The sequence below is a fragment of the Notolepis coatsorum genome (assembly GCF_963971535.1).
Source record: "Notolepis coatsorum genome assembly, contig: SCAFFOLD_304, whole genome shotgun sequence".
Classification (NCBI taxonomy): domain Eukaryota; kingdom Metazoa; phylum Chordata; class Actinopteri; order Aulopiformes; family Paralepididae; genus Notolepis; species Notolepis coatsorum.
The window spans coordinates 153646-172865 of record NW_028173137.1 but is presented as its reverse complement, the minus strand read 5'-3'; the positions used below and the strand labels follow the sequence as shown (position 1 = coordinate 172865).

Sequence of the window (19220 nt, the reverse complement as noted above, 5' to 3'; positions counted from 1 at the left end):
CTGCTAACACGATGCCTCTCTGAACACGTATCTCCTGCTAACACGATGCGTCTCTGAACACGTATCTCCTGCTAACACGATGCGTCTCTGAACGTGTATCTCCTGCTAACACGATGCGTCTCTGAACGTGTATCTCCTGCTAACACGATGCGTCTCTGAACGTGTATCTCCTGCTAACACGATGCCTCTCTGAACGCGTATCTCCTGCTAACACGATGCGTCTCTGAACACGTATCTCCTGCTAACACGATGCGTCTCTCTTTTTGTCCAGCACATGAGGGACGGTGAAGGCCGACAAACACCAGCGGTTCTGCCAAGAGAACGGCCTGATCAGTCAGTTCGTCTCGGCCAAGACGGGAGACTCTGTGAGTACAATCCCCTGAACTCCTGAGGAGTCTTCCCGAGGTTCCCCTCTCAAACATGTACTCCTACTGGGTCTTCATATTTGTAACATTTTGAATCTAATGTAAAAATGTTTGTAAAAATGGAATTAAAATATATATTACATTTTAATACACACACATATATATATATAATTGTGTTGATATTCTGTTTCTGTATTGTTTGTGTGAGCAGGTGCCAAACCTAACGTACAGACTCTGCGTTCACAAAAGGAAACTGCTAGAGAGTAGAGATATGACGAGAATATGATTTTTCTATCTTTACCGTCGTTTCATCGCCCCCTCCCTCTCCTCTCCCTTCCTCACCCCTCCTCTCCTTTCCTCACCTCTTATCTCCCCTCTCCTTCTCTCCCCTCTCCTCTCCTTTCCTCCCCCCTCCTCTCCTCCCCTTTTCCTCCCCCCTCCTCTCCTCCCCTCTCCTCTCCTTTCCCTCACCTCTTCTCTTCTCTCCCTCTCCTCTCCTCTCCTTTCCTCCCCTCTCCTCTCCTTTCCTCACCTCTTCTCTTCACTCCCTCTCCTCTCCTTTTCCTCCCCCTCTCCTCTCCTTTCCTCCCCCTCCTCTCCTCCCCTTTCCTCCCCCTTCCTCTCCTCCCCTCTCCTCTCCTTTCCTCCCCCCTCTCCTCTCCTTTCCTCCCCTCTCCTCTCCTTTCCTCCCCACTCCTCTCTTTCCTGTCCCTCCCCCTCCTCTCCTCTCCTCCCCTCTCCTCTCCTCTCCTCTCCTTTCCTCTCCTCCCCTCTCCTCTCCTCTCCATTCCTCTCCTCTCCTTTCCTCCCCTCTCCTCTCCCTTCTCCTTGGCCTCAGGTGTTCCTTTGTTTCCAGAGATTGGCTGCTGAGATCTGGGCGTGAAGCTCAACAAAGCGGAGATAGAGCAGTCCCAGGTGAGCCATAGAAGTATCGCACTCTCTCTCCTCTCTCGGATGTCAGACCGCAGCCCCTCAAGTAGGGCTGGGGCGATACCGTAGAAAATATGATATCACAATATTTTCTTTATTTCTGATGGTATGAAGATATTTGACTGTATATTACAACACTAAACTCCCGGGAAACCGCCTTGCGGCCTCTGGCGGGAAAGTGAACAGGATTTGGCGAAACGGCTACATCTACGCCCCCCCGCCCGCGCCGGCCTTAAGACCCTACGGGAGGTCAAAGGGAGTGTGGCGGCCAGGGGTCGCCGGAGGGTCGCGGCACACTGTAAAGGACCCCTTGTTGTGGTAAACAGAGCCTTGTTATGTCTGCCGTGACGCCGTACCTGCCGCTGACGCCGGCCATCTGTAGAATCTGCCCGCGTTGAGCGCGTTAGTGCGTGACAGGGAGAGAGGTCAGAGGTCAGGCGGCTGGAAGGCGAGGAGGTCGGGATCCACCTTCTGATTTATTGCGTTTATCTCGCACCCGGCGATGTGGTTCCCAACGGGGTCTCTCTCTCCGCTCGCCTTAAAAAAACCCGCCCGGTCGCCTTGCGGTGGCAGTCGGGGTGAATCCAGGGTGGTCACCCCCCCCCCCCCCCCCCCCACAGAAAGCATTAATCCTGCCCCTGATATGACGTCTTGGAGCCGCGCTGGCTGGGCATCGCCTGGTTCACCAGGGGCTACGGAGAGGTCACGACCCCGTGGAGGAAAGGGAGAGGGGAAGGGATTTCAGGGAAACATCGGCTACATTCTCCAGCCCCCCCCCCCCCCCCCCCCCCTGTTGCTGTGGACGAGGACCGGGGGGGGGGGGGGGGGGGCAGCGGAGGTCTCCTCCTCCTCCTCCGTCCTCCATCACCTCCCTTGATAGCTGTCTCAATAAAGCCAAGTGCTTTAATCCAGGCCAAACAAGCAGGGGTGAGAGGCTACATCCATCTGCCAATCACTGCACACTAACAATCTGAGTAATTGGAGTACAAAAAAATGTAATATATATATATATACACATAAATAAATGCAGGCATTTATATTATTATTATTATTTCCATGAAATGAGCGCCATGATTCTGAGTTTGCAATGGAAACCTTTAGACTACATCTACACCTCGGGGGGGGGGGGGGGGGGGGGGAGGAAAGAGATGGTTCATTTTCCAGTGGTGGAAAGTAATTATTACTCAAGTACTGTACTTAAGTACAATTTTGAGGTACAGTACACTTGTACTTCAAAGGAAATGTACTTTTTACTCAAAACAGGGCAAACATTTATGAAGACGATGCACTTTCACATGTGAAGCCTGCCGACTTCAAGAGGACGTAATCAGAGCAGCATAACTGGACCACATACCACTTTAACATGACCTTTAACCAGAGCAGCATAACTGGACCACATACCACTTTAACATAACCTTTAATCAGAGCAGCATAACTGGACCACATACCACTTTAACATAACCTTTAATCAGGGCAGCATAACTGGACCACATACCACTTAAACATGACCTTTAACCAGAGCAGCATAACTGGACCACATACCACTTTAACATAACCTTTAATCAGAGCAGCATAACTGGACCACATACCACTTTAACATGACCTTTAACCAGAGCAGCATAACTGGACCACATACCACTTTAACATAACCTTTAATCAGGGCAGCATAACTGGACCACATACCACTTTAACATAACTTTAATCAGAGCAGCATAAACTGGACCACATACCACTTTAACATCACCTTTAATCAGAGCAGCATAACTGGACCACATACCACTTTAACATGACATTTAATCAGAGCAGCATAACTGGACCACATACCACTTTAACATGACCTTTAATCAGAGCAGCATAACTGGACCACATACCACTTTAACATAACCTTTAATCAGAGCAGCACAACTGGACCACATACCACTTTAACATGACCTTTAATCAGAGCAGCACAACTGGACCACATACCACTTTAACATAACCTTTAATCAGAGCAGCCGAACTGGACCACATACCACTTTAACATAACCTTTAATCAGAGCAGCACAACTGGACCACATACCACTTTAACATAACCTTTAATCAGAGCAGCACAACTGGACCACATACCACTTTAACATAACCTTTAATCAGAGCAGCACAACTGGACCACATAGCACTTTAACATAACCTTTAATCAGAGCAGCACAACTGGACCACATACCACTTTAACATAACCTTTAATCAGAGCAGCACAACTGGACCACATACCACTTTAACATGACCTTTAATCAGAGCAGCACAACTGGACCACCAGTTGTTTCCAATTAATTACCTAGACTGTGGCGGGTCGCCACAGTTTTATAATGAACAAAATAAAATTATAAAAAAAAAAAAAAAATGTTTTTATTAATTTTTTTAAATATAAAGTTTGCCAATAGGGATGTAATGCAGGGACCTGGCGCAGAGGTCTTTAATTGGCATGCAGACGACTCTCATGTTAGTGGCACACAGCGGTTACTTTTAGCACACACACCTGAACACACACGCATGCATTGTTTTTTGTAGGATCGCCGATGCGATACTCCTCTGCGCTTAATTAACCCATCCCGTCGTCCTTCCCCCCCAAGGCAGACGAGGGCTGTGGCGTGGGGCCACGCCCGGGCACCATCCAAGTGCTCTTGCCCGTCTTCGTCACGGACACCACAGCGTTAGCGATCTGTTGTTGTGCATGTTTTTCCATTGGGTTTCTCTTATCGGTGGGGGGGAACCCTTCCTATATTTATATACTTTCATACATTATATTTTCTCTAGGTATTTAAGTGTCTTATGATGATGATGATGACAGTGATGCTGATGATTTATGTGCGTCTTTTTATTTGATTGCCCTGTACTGTCTCTGATTGAACACAGACAATTTCGTTGTATAATGTGCCCCGCTTATTATAAAATGACAAATAAAACCGAATTGAATTGGATTTAATTGAATTGATTCGGTGACGTGAAGGAACGTCTCGCAGGGAAGCGGCGTTCCCGGGACGGAGTGGGACGTCGGGGTAGACGAGGGGAGCGGGACGTGTCTCCCGGGTCCCGCTGGGGGGGGGGGGGGGGGGGGGGGCGGTCGCGGCGCGAGTCTCATTATCAGTTGTCAGGTTTTGAGAGAGCTGAACACGGGGGTCACGACCCCTGACGAGATGCTATCTGCCTGGGAGCCTCTCTCCATCATGCTCCCTGTCTGGGAGATCAGATAGCGGGGCCGCTGATCACTCACCAGGGCTCTCCGCCAGGCTCTCCGCCAGGCAGGCCGTTACTCAGACCGCTGCTCCTGCAACACCAAGAGCCCTTTAAAGGGGCACTGCACCAACAAAAAGAAAAGCATTGTTAGTTGAGTAGATGTTCTCAGAGTTACATCATGAAACCAGCTAAATTAAGATCATTTTTTACTTCTAATTCAAATAGGTTTGATAAATAATGAGAGACGTGGTCATTGGAGAGCTATTCATGTTTATTTAACCTTTTCAGTTCATTTTCCCTTTTAATTTCTCACACTCATGACCTTTTTCTCATCCTGTCCTCTCCTACCTGTGTTTTCATCCTGTCCTCCTACCTGTGTTCTCATCCTCTCCTCTCCTACCTGTGTTCTCATCCTGTCCTCTCCTACCTGTGTTCTCATCCTGTCCTCCTACCTGTGTTCTCATCCTCTCCTACCTGTGTTCTCATCCTCTCCTACCTGTGTTCTCATCCTCTCCTACCTGTGTTCTCATCCTCTCCTCTCCTACCTGTGTTCTCATCCTGTCCTCCTACCTGTGTTCTCATCCTCTCCTACCTATGTTCTCATCCTCTACTACCTGTGTTCTCATCCTCTCCTACATGTGTTCTCATCCTCTCCTACCTGTGTTCTCATCCTCTCCTACCTGTGTTCTCATCCTCTCCTACCTGTGTTCTCATCCTCTCATACCTGTGTTCTCATCCTGTCCTACCTGTGTTCTCATCCTCTCCTACCTGTGTTCTCATCCTGTCCTACCTGTGTTCTCATCCTCTCCTCTCCTACCTGTGTTCTCATCCTCTCCTACCTGTGTTCTCATCCTCTCCTCTCCTACCTGTGTTCTCATCCTCTCCTCCATGTTATCATCCTCTCCTACCTGTGTTCTCATCCTCTCCTCTCCTACCTGTGTTCTCATCCTCTCCTACCTGTGTTCTCATCCTCTCCTACCTGTGTTCTCATCCTCTCCTACCTGTGTTCTCATCCTCTCCTACCTGTGTTCTCATCCTCTCCTACCTGTGTTCTCATCCTCTCCTTCATGTTCTCATCCTCTCCTACCTGTGTTCTCATCCTCTCCTACCTGTGTTCTCATCCTCTCCTACCTGTGTTCTCATCCTCTCCTTCATGTTCTCATCCTGTCTCTACACCTCCTTTGTACTTAATTTCCTCACTCGTCGTCCCACCTCTCCTCTCCTCTCCGTCCGCCTCCCTCCCGCCCGTCTCTTCTCCGTCTCTCCGTGGGCCTCGTGTTCAGAGGATCGTCAAGGCCGAGCTGGTGGACTACCCGCAGGACGAGGGCCCGATTACACAAGAACCCCCTCAGAAAAGCAAAATATGTTGTGTCCAATAGCACCAAGTATGTCATAGAGATACACCCCCAGATAGATCCATCCAGTCTGGTGTTTTGAAACACTGTCCTTGGAAGTAGCTGCTGTAGCTGGTTTTAGTAGTTTTTTTCTTTTTAGAAAATCACGTAGCTTTACCTTCATTTCTGACATTGTACATGTGGCTCTTGGTGTATTCTTCTTTGGTTGGTGGAGAATAGATTATTCAGCCTCGTTTAGCCTAGTATAGACCTGTTCGCTGTATACAGAGTTACCTCTTTTAGCCGAGTATAGACCTGTTCGCTGTATACAGACATACCTCTTTTAGCCGAGTATAGACCTGTTCGCTGTATACAGAGTTACAGATATACCGTGTTCCAGTATGTGATCAGCAACACCAACGTGACTAAGTTGCTCCCTACCTGCGCGAGCTGCTGCGCTAAAAAAGTACAACGGGGCTCTATGGAGAAACCATGACACTCCCCTGACTAAAAGTTGTTTCAAATGAAAACGTCTGGATGTCATGAAAATGGGGGACCCTGATGTAAACAAGACGGAAGTCTTTCTCTGGTCTGCAGCATCCCCTTAACAATTGTGTGTATTGAGCTGTACTGTATTGTACCCATTCTGCAATCTGTTAATACAATTTTCAATCAATCAATCAATTTAGCCAAATCAGCATGGCTGTGAGTGTGAGTCTTTCACCTTTTACACATCTAGCGTTGGTATGGATTGATTGCTTAGATCGCTAGCATGGCTAACAAATGCAAATATATTGTAGTCTGCCCCGTTGTTCTGACCAGGATTACGTTCCTTTGCCCCCTTGATGCGCTCGCACACTGAGTCTGACGTGGACAGCGAACAGGTCTATTATGGAGCCAACATCTAATGCTAATGTCCCTATAGCGGACATCTAATGCTAATGTCCCTATAGCGGACTAAAGTATTTTAGTCGCTGTTTGTTTCTGACCCTTAATGGCGGCTGTGTGACTCTGTGCGTTTGTCCCGTGTGTCCCTGTGTCTCCAGCGCGTGGTGAAGGCAGACATCGTGAACTACAGCCAGGAGCCGGTGGCGAGGACGGCCAGCGCCCCCCGCAGCTCCATGTGTGCACTGCAGTGACCCGCCCCCATTTGACCCTGCCCCCTTCCCCCTGTGTCACTGCACATCTCTCTTCAGTCCTTGGGCCGATAGGAGCCACACACACACTCAAACACACACACACACACACACACACACACACACACACACACACACAGACACACAGACACACAGACACACAGACACACAGACACACGCACACACTCACACTCATTCTCATGGAGTTGTCAGTTGAGATATTGAAACTTCAGTCAGTATTGTTTTCATTGGGTGTTCAAATGGTATTGTGTTCTGTATGATGTACGTGTATTTTGCTGCACGGGGGAAGCGACGAGAGCGGGCGAGCGGTTTTCCTCACTATACCCAAGTCAAAAGTTACTATATTCTTTTCGTACTGAAAGTATATTTTTAGTATAAGTATATTTCCTGTGTCCTTTTCCGAGAGTATACTTGCAATGTATTTTTGGTACTTCGTATGAATTCTGCTTTCATGTACTCATTCAAAGGATATCTTTAGTATGATAGTCATTAATATTCTGTAAGTGTAATCTTAAAAAAGAAAAACTAAAGTATACAAAATATACTTTCAGAAAATATACTTAAAATCTATTTTTTTTACTTGGGGTAAGCCCAGGCCTATAGTCCAGATATTTAAAGGTGAACACCACTCAAATTAAAAGTTATTTTCATGGCCGAAGAAGACGGGTCAATCAATATTTGTGACCATGAGCCACTCTGTCCCAAAGCCAGAGGCCAGAGAAACCAAACGTGTGCTGTCATCAACTATAAACCAGACACCAGAGAAACCAAACGTGTGCTGTCATCAACTATAAACCAGACACCAGAGAAACCAAACGTGTGCTGTCATCAACTATAAACCAGACACCAGAGAAACCAAACGTGTGCTGTCATCAACTATAAACCAGACACCAGAGAAACCAAACGTGTGCTGTCATCAACTATAAACCAGACACCAGAGAAACCAAACGTGTGCTGTCATCAACTATAAACCAGACACCAGAGAAACCAAACGTGTGCTGTCATCAACTATAAACCCCCGCTTTAGATCCCAATTTCTTCTATAGTAGTGTGTTCTCAGTTCTCAAAAGTAAAAGTGTCCCAATGAATCGTCTATGGAGCAGCTTCAGACTTTATACTTGATGATATCGTTTTTGGATTTGGCAGAGAATTGTTCATGTTCACTAATATGTTTGTGCTGCTGAATAACATGTATGAATTCTGAAAATGGCGCGCAGTTCCCCTTAAACATGTGGTGAGTCAGTTGAATGGTGTACCGAAATGAAACAGAACTTTTGTCTTTTTCACTTTTCCACACAACTGTCCTGGATTTCATTCTGCATCTCACCTCTCAGCTCTGACCTCTTATCTCTCATCTCTCACCTCTCACCTCATCTCTAACATCTCATCTCTCATCTCTTATCTCTTATCTCTAACATCTCATCTCTCATCTCTTATCTCTTATCTCTAACATCTCATCTCTCATCTCTGACCTCTTATCTCGTATCTCTTATCTCTCACCTCTCATCTCTTATCTCTCATCTCTCATCTCTCACCTCTCACCTCTCAATTCTTATTTTATACCCCCCTCCCCATCTTTGTATAAGGGACCATTGAGTGTGTGTAGCTATAACGTAGGTTCCTCTAGCAGGAAGTAGGACCAGCCACCCGGACCAGACAGTCACTTGGGTTAAAGATGTATTTTTGATAATATTTCAGAGTGATGTTGTGAAGGCTGTGTGAATAAGATGCTCTCGCTGTTCCTTCTAACATTTGGGTAGCAGTGAATATAGTGCCCTGGTACTGGACCATTCATCTGTGTGTGTGTGCATACTGTATATATAAATTATTCCCCAATAGATGGTAAAACATAGTATTTCAGTCATGTATGAACCCTTTGTCACCCTTTCTCATGTTAACCCTTTCACTACCACACTACCAAGGGGTTAATGACATGCTATCCTGCTAGGGCTGTCTCCTCTCAGTGCATTAGGCCACTAGGGTCTTTGTTAGGGCTGTCTCCTCTCAGTGCATTAGGGCCACTAGGGTCTTTGTTAGGACTGTCTCCTCTCAGTGCATTAGGCCACTAGGGTCTTTGTTAGGGCTGTCTCCTCTCAGTGCATTAGGCCACTAGGGTCTTTGTTAGGACTGTCTCCTCTCAGTGCATTAGGCCACTAGGGTCTTTGTTAGGACTGTCTCCTCTCAGTGCATTAGGCCACTAGGGTCTTTGTTAGGGCTGTCTCCTCTCAGTGCATTAGGCCACTAGGGTCTTTGTTAGGGCTGTCTCCTCTCAGTGCATTAGGCCACTAGGGTCTTTGTTAGGACTGTCTCCTCTCAGTGCATTAGGCCACTAGGGTCTTTGTTAGGACTGTCTCCTCTCAGTGCATTAGGCCACTAGGGTCTTTGTTAGGGCTGTCTCCTCTCAGTGCATTAGGCCACTAGGGTCTTTGTTAGGGCTGTCTCCTCTCAGTGCATTAGGCCACTAGGGTCTTTGTTAGGACTGTCTCCTCTCAGTGCATTAGGGCCACTAGGGTCTTTGTGGACGAATGTTACCCCCCCCCCCCCCATACTGAAGGAATTGTATCCCGGAAACATCATCATAGTAATATTCCAAATATGTGGCTCATGAATAGTCGTTTAATTTAAAGAGCTCCTTTTGTTTTAATTTTGAAGACAACAACGTGGTAAATACATTCAAAACATTCCAGGGATTTATTTATCTTCTTTGTCATTGAATGTTACGGATCGACTCTGCAACGCAATTCTTAGTGGACTTGAGAATCCCTCCAGTCACAGACAGTCTTACCGTCTTACCCAGTCAGAGCCCTCAGCCTTCGGTGAAATCTACTACAAATGAATGGTCCAGCCAGGGTGAACCTCTTGACTGCTCCACTCAAAGGGGACATAACGTACGAGCGGAGAGGTGAAGGCCGTCACACAGACTTACGTCGACACGCTGGATGTAAACCTGAGGCTGGCCTCTGCGTCGCCGCCGCTGCCCCCGATCTGACACAAAAAGGGAATAGATGTTTTAGTGCCGTTGTCGACTGAGATGTATTTGTGTTTTTTCTATTATTTGCCAATTAGCGGCTTGCTTTACTCCAGCCCTGCTGTGGCCTAAAGACTGAATAGTGTTATTTTTACATCGACTGATTGTATTTGCTTTTTTCCCCCTATTCTTTTAAAGACTTTCTATCATTTCATTTCAAACCCAAAGAACGGCATTTTTTTTTCCTCTTTTCTTTTTTTTTTACACCGTCTCCGGATGCCCCAGTCTCGTCCTTCGAGTTGTATACATGTCCCTTTCCTCCAGATTATTATTCTAGAACCTATACCCTAAATAGCTTGCTTTTTAAGACACGCCGTTACACGAATGTTAGTTTAAATTTTGTAAATGTACGCCGTGTTATTCCGGGGGGAAATCCTTTGAGGCAGACGGCGGGGCCTTGGGACAAGAATGTAGGTGGAAGGAACACGAGGAGACGCTCCAGCGAGTGGCTGAAATGTGAGTTTATATTAGTGGTCTTTCTGTAGAGCCTTACTCCGCGGGCCGCTCGTAGGACAGTGGGGCGCTGCGTTGAAGAACCGTCGCGACGCGTCACCGAGTGCTTCGCGGCGTCTTCTCACCAAACGAGCTCTGATCGCCAACGTTGAAGAATAACTAATACGCGGACGATTCCATCTGCGGTTAATGTATCTTTTAGCTTGATTGTTTTCTTTGGACCAACGGCGCGTACAGAGAGGATGTCGATACCAGACCACACACTATATATACACGGTTGGGTTTTTTTTTGCATGGTGTCGGGCCTTACCTGTGAATTGTCTATTTGTACAGTGAACGCGCGCGTCTGCGTTGTTTTGTGGAAGATCATGTCCGAGTACATCCTGTTATACGACTCGCGGTCATACAGTAGTTGTCAAAGCGACGGGAAGTAAGAATGTACGGCGACGGGTCGTATCGGGAAGATGTTCGGTGGTTTAGTGTGAGAAGCGTGTCGAGTCAAACCAAGTTCTGGAATAGGTTTGTAAAGCGTTCGAGTGGAAACGGTCCTCATCGTTACGGACCGCGACCTCATCGTTACGGACCGTGACCTCATTGTTACGTTATGGACCGCGACCCTCATCGTTACGGACCACGACCTCATTGTTACGGACCATGACCTCATCGTTACGGACCACGACCTCATCGTTACGGACCACGACCTCATCGTTACGGACCGCAACCTCATCGTTACGGACCGCAACCTCATCGTTACGGACCGCAACCTCATCGTTACGGACCGCAACCTCATCGTTACGGACCGTGACCTCATCGTTACGTTATGGACCGCGACCCTCATCGTTACGGACCGCGACCCTCATCGTTACGGACCGCGACCCTCATCGTTACGGACCGCGACCCTCATCGTTACGGACCACGACCTCATCGTTACGGACCGCGACCTCATCGTTACGGACCGCGACCCTCATCGTTACGGACCGCGACCCTCATCGTTACGGACCACGACCTCATCGTTACGGACCACGACCTCATCGTTACGGACCACGACCTCATCGTTACGGACCACGACCTCATCGTTACGGACCACGACCTCATCGTTACGGACCGCGACCTCATCGTTACGGACCGCGACCCTCATCGTTACGGACCGCGACCCTCATCGTTACGGACCGCGACCCTCATCGTTACGGACCGCGACCCTCATCGTTACGGACCGCGACCCTCATCGTTACGGACCGCGACCCTCATCGTTACGGACCGCGACCCTCATCGTTACGGACCGCGACCCTCATCGTTACGGACCGCGACCTCATCGTTATGGACCGCGACCTCATCGTTACGGACCGCGACCTCATCGTTACGGACCACGACCTCATCGTTACGGACCGCGACCTCATCGTTACGGACCGCGACCTCATCGTTACGGACCGCGACCTCATCGTTACGGACCGCGACCTCGTCGTTACGGACCGCGACCTCATCGTTACGGACCATGACCTCATCGTTACGGACCGCGACCCTCATCGTTACGGACCGCGACCCTCATTGTTACGGACCGCGACCCTCATCGTTATGGACCGCGACCTCATCGTTACGGACCGCGACCCTCATCATTACGGACCGCGACCTCATCGTTACGGACCGCAACCCTCATCGTTACGGACCGCAACCTCATCGTTACGTTATGGACCGCGACCTCATCGTTACGGACCGCGACCTCATCGTTATGGACCGTGACCCTCATCGTTACGGACCACGACCTCATCGTTACGGACCGCGACCTCATCGTTACGGACCGCGACCTCATCGTTACGGACCGCGACCCTCATCGTTACGGACCGCGACCTCATCGTTACGGACCGCGACCTCATCGTTACGGACCGCGACCCTCATCGTTACGGACCGCGACCCTCATCGTTACGGACCGCGACCCTCATCGTTACGGACCGCGACCCTCATCGTTACGGACCGCGACCTCATCGTTACGGACCGCGACCTCATCGTTACGGACCGCGACCTCATCGTTACAGACCGCGACCTCATCGTTACGGACCGCGACCCTCATCGTTACGGACCGCGACCCTCATCGTTACGGACCGCGACCTCATCGTTACGGACCGCGACCCTCATCGTTACGGACCGCGACCTCATCGTTACGGACCGCGACCCTCATCGTTACGGACCGCGACCTCATCGTTACGGACCTCATCGGACCTCATCGTTACGGACCGCGACCCTCATCGTTACGGACCTCATCGGACCTCATAGTTACGGACCGCGACCTCATCGTTACGGACTGCGACATGACGGCCGTTAAATTACGCACTAAGTTAAACGTGGGTTGAGTCTACTTGGTTCTCATGCCAAACAAGCAAATATCCTGATAGGACCTTTTTAAAATGGGTTGTTATTGAACATTATTACTGTAAATGGTACACGTCTGTGTTTATAAAATAAATATGCTGCTTGGAAAAAGTGGACATGGTGTGTGTTGCTTTTAATGAGTGAAGACATGTCTTCCTGAGATGAAAGACGTAAGCTACACAAAAGTAAAGCAATAATAACAGAAACTGGTAGAATAGGCACACGAATGGTACAAATTCAAGTCCTGCATTGAAGATTCATCTCAGGTGAAAGTATTGAAGAGTTTTTAATATAAATTCTACTATTTATTATACATCATTACTTGGGAGCATTAGATCCTCAACGCATTGACCTCTTGACGTCATGTTGAAGAGGATGTTGGTCACTCGTGCTTCAGTCGAAAAGTGCACAAATTCTTGGACCGGCGCAAGACGGATGAAAGCGAAAGCATTTGCCAAGAATGTTTTCATTAATCAAGAACGAAAGTCGGAGGTTCGAAGATGATCAGATACCGTCGTAGTTCCGACCACGATGTCAACTAGCGATCCGGCGGCCTTATTCCCATGACCCGCCTGGCAGCGTCCGGGAAACCAAAGTCTTTGGGTTCCGGGGGGAGTATGGTTGCAAAGCTGAAACTTAAAGGAATTGACGGAAGGGCACCACCAAGAGTGGAGCCTGCGGCTTAATTTGACTCAACACGGGAAACCTCACCCGGCCCGGACACGGAAAGGATTGACAGATTGATTGCTCTTTCTCGATTCTGTGGGTGGTGGTGCATGGCCGTTCTTAGTTGGTGGAGCGATTTGTCTGGTTAATTCCGATAACGAACGAGACTCCGGCATGCTAACTAGTTAGGCGGCCCCGAGAGGTCGGTCTTAAACTTCTTAGAGGGACAAGTGGCGTTCAGCCACACGAAATTGAGCAATAACAGGTCTGTGATGCCCTTAGATGTCCGGGGCTGCACGCGCGCCACAATGAGTGGATCAGCGTGTGTCTACCCCTCGCCGAGAGGCGTGGGTAACCCGCTGAACCCCACTCGTGATAGGGATTGGGGATTGCAATTATTTCCCATCAACGAGGAATTCCCAGTAAGCGCGGGTCATAAGCTCGCGTTGATTAAGTCCCTGCCCTATAATATAAATTATACTATTTATTATACATCATTACTTGGAGGAGCATTAGATCCTTAACGCATTGACCTCTTGACGTCGTGTTGAGGAGGATGTTGGTCACTCGTGCTTCAGTCGAAAAGTGCACGGTTTTCATGAAGGTATCGTGTTTTTTATGCAAAACCTTTTCCTAGATTAAAGTACTGAGCAATCAGTTCTCGCTGTCCCTCATGGTGACCCTGGACGTTCTGACACAGCTGAGTAAAGGTCCCTTCAAACGGAACAGAAGAAGGGAAAACTATTTCATAGATAAACTGGTGTTATTATATCTATATCTGTAACAGTTATATATCCCATACCAACTCTTAATAGTTATACCACTGGCCAGTATAGCTTACTACTAGGGATGCTCGATATTGGCTTTTTTACCGATACCGATATACCGATATTGTCCAACTCTTAATTTCCGATACCGATATCAACCGATATCAACCGATGCCGATATATGCAGGGTTTCTCCCCCCCAAAAAACTGAATAATTTCATGTCTCTTGTTGTGGAATTAATACAACATTATGCATACTTTTGACAATAAATAAAATCAGAATTTGTTCTTACTTGCTTGCCTGGGTAAATAAAGGTTATAGAAATGTTTTTTTTCTTTTTCTTTTTGAAAACCGATACCGATATTTTCCGGTATAAAATTTTTATGCCGATATCGGCCGATAATATCGGTAGGCTGATAATATCGGACATCCCGACTTACTACCATAGTATATTTATACTTGTATCACCTTTTATACATATGTATACCTGTATCACTGTATAGCATAATCATACTGTACATACATCACTTTCACTGTACATAATTATACTGAACATACATCATTTAGCATATATTACCAGTAGCTTTTTCTATATATCACATTTAATCACTTGGTAACACATTGTATATTATTAATGCACTTTACTTACATTTGCACTTGGATGCCAACTTATTTTCGTTGTACTGTACTTGTGCTTTACGACGACAATACACTTGAATATAATGTCATCTAAAAAGGGGAAAACTATTTCATAAACAGGTGTGCCCCGCCTGCCCCCTCACATTCTTGATTAAGACAGCGCCAAGGTAATGCATTTACTATGCGTCGTGTTGTTTTACAAAAACAAATCAATCTTTGAATGCGTGTAGACCCTCTCATTACTCAGCTTTTGTTAACCAAAGCCTAAATGAGCAATGTGCACTATAGGCCTGGGTTTCACTGCCCCTTTCTTCCTCCGAGGCTGGTCACACGAAGGGCCCGGGGCGCCAGGGAACAGGCCCTCAGGTGGTTATGGGAAGTGCAGGTCAGGCAGGCAGAACATCTCTCGCCTCATACCCTGCGAGGGGGGATCGCAGATTAAGGATCCATGTGTTTGAAACTCAAGCATAAGAAGTGAAACTCGACCAGCCCTGGAGAGGAGAAGCCCTCCACACAGAGCTAATGAGCCACCTGGCTTTTGTTGGGTATAGATCTCCACTGAAACAGGCTCTAAATCCACTCCGGACAGCTGATACAAATACCCTTTATGAACGCTTGTAAGCTGTATTAATTAATCACCTAAATAGTTCCAGCCTTTTGTTGTCTCCGCAGGACTCTTAAGAGGGTTTTAGTTTCAAGTTGAGCGGTTCTCCGCAGCGCCGGTGTCACTGAAACCGTCCGTGTCTTTAGAAGGATTAAGGACGTTCCCCGCCAAGACACGGGAGACGAGGCCAACAAAGACGCAATCTTTTTTACCGGAATATCTCCAATGGATTCTTTTTTCTTTTTTCTCTCGCTTGTATGGAGGTGTCGTTCAGTGTCTTTCAGTACGTCCGACGTAGGGGCGACTACAAACAAGCCCCCCCCCCTGTCCTCGCGGCGGGCCGGGACACACAGCTGGGGCCTTCTTCCAAAGCGCACGTGCATTGTTTCGCTCCGGTGGGCGTCTTTGGGAGTGTCTCAGAGGCTGGATTCTCTTTCTGTGCAGAGCTGTCAACCGACGCTGACAGGCGAGACTTGCCCTTGGCTTTAGCCGCTGTTTAGACAGGTGTTTTTAGTAAAGAAAACAACTGCAGCCTGTTTCCCCGCTTAAAGCCTCACAACACCGAAGTTGTCGCGGAAAAGGAGCAAGGAAAGATTATTAGTAACGCGGACCCTTGGGAGGGGAGAGAGCCTCGTTGACGGATGGGCCGGAGCACGGGGGGAGGGGGAGGGGGGGGGGGGGTTTGTGTCGAAATTCATTTGTCTACCTGTGTCCAGGGGTGTAAAGTACTTGAGTAATTGCACTTCGTTACAATACTTCAAGTACTGTTTTTTGGGGATTTGTACTTTACTCGAGTATTATTAGGTTTGTATACTTGTACTTTTACTCAATTACATTTCAGAGAGAATGTACTCCTTACATTTAAAATGCAGACCTACAAAGTACAAATCTCGCAGGTCCAACTATTTTAACCTGTTCCACCCGTGGAATATTTTCGCCTAAAATATATACCTAGGTAAATGGAATATTGCTCCACTTCTACAAGGACCATTTGCATATTCTTGGTATCTAGGGACATCTATGGACCTCAGGGAATGTATTCACAGTGTCAGAAATATTGTGTCTATTACTAGGCTTGCTTAAATTGTGATGAAACAAAGGAGAATATGAATTATGTGATCTCGTTCAGTACCCTCTTGAGATCATGTGTAAAAAAATCTAAGGGAATTAATAAAGGGAAGATGATTAAACCGAAGGTTCTGTAGATACAGTACTGAATTCTCCCATCCGGACCAATGCAATTTGAAATATTATTATAGAATATAGAATATGATGCTTATAAATTACCTTATTATAGCAAATTCGCACATTTATATATATATATATATATATATACATATATTATCTTTCAAATGCCCGAGTTCAATTTGGATTTAGTATCACCAGGCGTGCATAAGAACAGATAATGATATCTACTGTAATTTACTGTATTTTCTGATTTTCACCACAGTGCAACCATTTTGAAACTAATTTCAGATCTAATTGTTGCTACATGCTAACAATAGGGAGGAGAAACTAACTGTGTTTCAATATTTGTCAAACACGTTACCTTTTGTGGCTTATTATCCCGAATAATAACAGTTATTTTTTGTATCCACTTTTTCTCCCATTTTCTATTTTTCTCCCATCCAAATTTTCATATCGTCCAATTCAACCCTCCCCTGTCTTTGAACGTTGTTTCTTGCCGGCTGCAATGTGGACTAAGTCATAGATAGCACGAGTCCCCTCCGATACTCGAGGTAACAGCCGTCGCATCTTTTCACCTGCGCAGCTCGATTTTTCAGCGTCGGGGGTCTGGGCTTTGAAGGGGCCCCGCCCCCGTCGCTTCTTGATTCTACTGCGCAGGCACACCAACCGACCTGTAGGAGTCGCTGTCCACAACGCCCGATCCCCACCCTTCAGTTTCTCTCCCCGTAATACGGCCAATGTGTATTACTGTGGACGACCAGCTAAACTGAAAGCAATGTGGAGAGCGGGGCTCGAACAGGAGGTTCGAGCCTAGTCTCCAGCATTTGTTGCGAGCGCCTTGCCCATTGCGCCACGTAGCCGCCCCCCGAATATTAACAGTTATTGACATAATTCATTCAGAACGCTGAACTTTGAACCCCCATAGAACTTGCCAGGAAGTGTAGTTCGGAATAATTCCAACGCTGATCCACAGCTATGCATGCCCTCGATAAAATGGCCACAAAAAAACTACAATTCCCATCGTTCAACATTTTCAAAATGGTCGCCATCTTGGAATAGACTTCAGCAAATCGAGAAGGTAAAACTATCTAATGGCACTTTTTTTTTTTTTTTTTTGATCTTTTTCCCCCTCCATTTTTCCTCCGATTTTCTCCCATCCCAATGTTAGTCGTATGCCAATTCCCAGTCCCTTCCTGGTCGCTGCGCACTTACCCCCCACAGTCAGATCATCTGGGAGAGTGGAGGCTACCACGTGCTTCCTCCGACACACGTCCAGCCAATCACCGCTTCTTTTCACCTGGCAGCGTGGACTCTCACTGAGAGGGCGTAGCGTGTGGGAGGACCACACTATCCCCCTCAAGTCCTATCCGCGCTTAGCAGGCGCCCCGACCGAACTGTAGGAGTCGCTGTTTACAACGACCCGGACCCACCCCACCAGCTTCTCCCACCCTCTGATACAGCCAATTGTATTAGTGCAGACGGCCAGCCAAGCTGGTGACAACCCCGGAGCTGACAGGCGAATCCAGCTCACAGCTCCGGGGTTGGTGACGAACGCAATCTCCGCTCGGCCACCTAACCGCCGTTCTTTTAACCTATTTCTAAACTAACGTATTGATGATAATATACATTCTACATACATTCTGCACATGCTCTGTCTGCACATGCGGTTGTTTTGATACCAGTTGTTTTCTACATTTCATACATTCTCAGAAGGGTTCCTCACAGGGGTTAATTATGACACCATAAAGGTTCTATGTAGAACCATTTGAGCCCGGAATGGTTTCCATGGCACCGAAAAGGATCCTGCTGTAGTGCGAGGGTTCTGCACACGCTCAGTCTGCACACGCTCTCAGTCTGCACACGCTCTCAGTCTGCACACGCTCTCAGTCTGCACACGCTCTCAGTCTGCACACGCTCTCAGTCTGCACACGCTCAGTCTGCACACGCTCTCAGTCCGCACACGCTCTCAGTCTGCACACGCTCTCAGTCTGCACACGCTCAGTCTGCACACGCTCTCAGTCTGCACACGCTCAGTCTGCACACGCTCTCAGTCTGCACACGCTCTCAGTCTGCACACGCTCTCAGTCTGCACACGCTCAGTCTGCACACGCTCTCAGTCTGCACACGCTCAGTCTGCACACGCTCTCAGTCTGCACACGCTCTCAGTCTGCACACGCTCTCAGTCTGCACACGCTCTCAGTCTGCACACACTCTCAGTCTGCACACGCTCAGTCCGCACACGCTCAGTCTGCACACGCTCTCAGTCTGCACACGCTCAGTCTGCACACGCTCTCAGTCTGCACACGCTCTCAGTCCGCACACGCTCAGTCTGCACACGCTCTCAGTCTGCACACGCTCAGTCTGCACACGCTCTCAGTCTGCACACGCTCTCAGTCTGCACACGCTCTCAGTCTGCACACGCTCTCAGTCTGCACACGCTCTCAGTCTGCACACGCTCAGTCCGCACACGCTCAGTCTGCACACGCTCTCAGTCTGCACACGCTCAGTCCGCAC

At 47.8% G+C, this 19220-nt stretch overlaps 1 long non-coding RNA gene across 1 annotated transcript; it reads left to right on the top strand.

Annotated features, from left to right (window-relative positions):
• The first annotated feature begins 279 nt into the window (after window positions 1-279).
• On the top strand, window positions 280-11322 carry LOC311247869. Its single transcript, XR_014620892.1, has 3 exons — window positions 280-365; window positions 1204-1280; window positions 6886-11322. It is a non-coding gene; the product is annotated as an uncharacterized lncRNA (long non-coding RNA).
• The last annotated feature ends 7898 nt before the right edge of the window (window positions 11323-19220 follow it).